General features: G+C 39.3%; 1 protein-coding gene across 3 annotated transcripts in view; it reads left to right on the top strand.

Moving 5' to 3' along the window:
* Positions 1-2,500, top strand: part of LOC143018532 (uncharacterized) — a 162,834-nt gene that overhangs the window by 29,477 nt on the left and 130,857 nt on the right. For 2 of the 3 annotated variants that reach the window (XM_076173969.1, XM_076173967.1), the window contains exon 1: positions 1,039-1,129. The exons of the other annotated variant lie outside the window; for it this stretch is intronic. The gene's annotated coding sequence lies outside the window, so the exon portion shown is untranslated. Of the gene's footprint in view, positions 1-1,038; positions 1,130-2,500 lie in introns of those variants that run through there. 3 annotated transcript variants of the gene reach the window in all.

The raw sequence follows: 2,500 nt of genomic DNA, 5'->3' as shown, positions 1-2,500 counted from the left end.
TAATGATAATGATAATAATAATAATAGTGATAATAATGATAATAGTAATGGTAATAATGATGATAATGAAGACAATAATAATGATATAATAATAATGAAAGTAATAATAGTAATGGTAGTGATGATGGTAATGATAATAATGTCTATGGTAACAGTATAGTTACAACATATAAATAAGATTTACGAGGAGTGCATAACTGGGGATGAAACCGTCTCCTTTGCCGCCCATTGTACTAAGAGAGGTAGGTACAATAGTCATTTTTAGCTGATGGGAATCGACCCTGAGCCCTTTTGCTCACGAATTTTGAATGGAATCGAACCCATTACAGTGAGTAAAATCAACCCTGTCGCTAATAACCTAATTAAAATCGCCTGGCGGCAGCTAGAAAACGTTTATAAAAATAAACTCGAAATGTGTTTAAGTCTCACATTTCGGAGGTCGTTTTCCTTGGTTCAATATAATCGTTTGGCGGCAGATTGAATTAGCAAAGTAAATCGCAGCGAGTGTAGGAATAACGAACTCCGTTCCCCCTGCATCTTTCCATGACAATAGTTACACGACAGTCCTACGTAATCTGGAGAATTACACGGTAATTCAGAACAGTGGGTTTCATCTAAATAATTTGATAATAATGTTAATAATAACAAATTAAACTAATATGCAATAGATATTCAAACAGTAGTCGCTGTTTCAGGTTCGAAGTATATGAGAAATTTATGTTGTTGCAACTGTTCACGTTTTTTTCATTATTTTAATTTCATTGTGTTTCCATAGAGTATATAATCACTTGTGGCATGATGTTACGTGATTATGGAAGTTGCGAGGACTACATGTACGCACATGCAAACCCATCTCTAGGGCTCTTGTAACACGTTACCAAAATGCACGCACCGGGTCAACAAAGAATATTACCTCTTAATTAACTACTCACCGGAATTATCGCATGCATTCACAAGCACACCTATGCACTCAAAACGTAAACGCACGAAGAGAACCTCACACGCACACGGACACGCACACGCACCCCCCCTAACACACACACACACTCGTTCACTGTCCCTCGTATCAACAACATTGCTTTTCCTCGCTCTGTCTTCAAATCATCTCAATACAGAAGTCCAGTCACGGGTAAGTACGAAACTGAGGTGCGTTAGGCGAACCACGTGCGCTTGGAGTGAGAGAGCATTTGTTTTGTTCAGTATCAATACGAATGTAACATATTATAGTGAAAATAGCTGAAAAGCAAAAGGACGTAACGATCACTCCGGGTTCTCCAAGCATGTAGCTATTTAGGCCTTATTTAAACAGATACTAGTACCCAAATCTTCGTTTTATGTTGTCTCATTACGCCATGTTTATCACTGAATGAAAATAGCATGTTACCATGGTACAAAACTATCACAGTTTTGCGTAAAGTTAAGTTTTCTCCAAACAGTGGTGTCATTTGGGTTCGTCCGGTTGTCTCTGTCCTTCGCCATGTTAGCTGTTCGATTCAATATGGCTGCCGGACGAATTCTGGTAAAGTCTGCTTTTGGTAGTCGCGTTTTATCGCGGTTAGCGTTGTTCCTTCGGGATTTTTTGTTACACTTAAATTCTTAACAGTATAGTGTCTGCAAATATTTGTTGGAACTTGTAATTCGCCTTAAAATTACGGAGATATCAAATGAAAAGTGTAACGTTTCACTCTCTTTGTTTCGATCTGTCAGGCTCCGTACGAAATGAACGGATTTTACGTTTGTGCTTTTTATTGATAGTAATTGAAAATGACAACTTTCGGAGCGGGAAATTCCGGAAACTTTCATTCACTCACGAGCGTATACGCCGTTTCACTATGCAGCGAGAGTTTCAGATGCGTTTTGAATGTTAATAATCGAAAATGATGATCTTTGTCGTATTCTTTGAAGGATGTAGGGGAAGGGGGCTGCTAGGGACCCTCCAAATATTCAGGGAGGGGGTAATTGTCCTAATGTTCATACGATATGAACACAAACGTTTGAATTTGAAATGCAGAAACAAATGACCGCCGGTCATGTTTGTGATCATTGAGGGAAACTGAATTGGCAGGTATTTCACTGTGGATGAATCAAATACTAATATCATTAATGAACACTATAACAGGGAAGTCGAAGTCAGAGTCACGATTGATATTGCAGTCGTTGAGACGACTGGGACCGCGTCTACAGCTGGCAGCGATGCTGGTTAGGTTAATTTAAGAACTTTTTTTTAAACTTGATCTCATGAATAGAAAATGCCGAAACTCCATGTGAGTAGTGGCATATATTCATTATGTTATTTGTGGTGCTGTAAATTGGTAATTTGTATTGCTTTTATAGAACAATAGTAAAATGGTGTAAACTGTGGCAGTCGTCGGTCGCGTCTAGCTCAAGGGCGTCAGACAGCAGGAGAAGGTAGAGGAGGCTGGTGGTGGAGGGGTAAGAGGATGTTCCGGGGTGCACAATGAAACTTTGCACACACATACACACACCCACTAGGCTGGAC

This window comes from Oratosquilla oratoria, chromosome 35 (assembly GCF_046742065.1).
Source record: "Oratosquilla oratoria isolate Oo_2021 chromosome 35, ASM4674206v1, whole genome shotgun sequence".
NCBI lineage: Eukaryota > Metazoa > Arthropoda > Malacostraca > Stomatopoda > Squillidae > Oratosquilla > Oratosquilla oratoria.
Note: the sequence above shows the minus strand (reverse complement) of the source record. Positions and strands in the feature narration are given on the sequence as shown.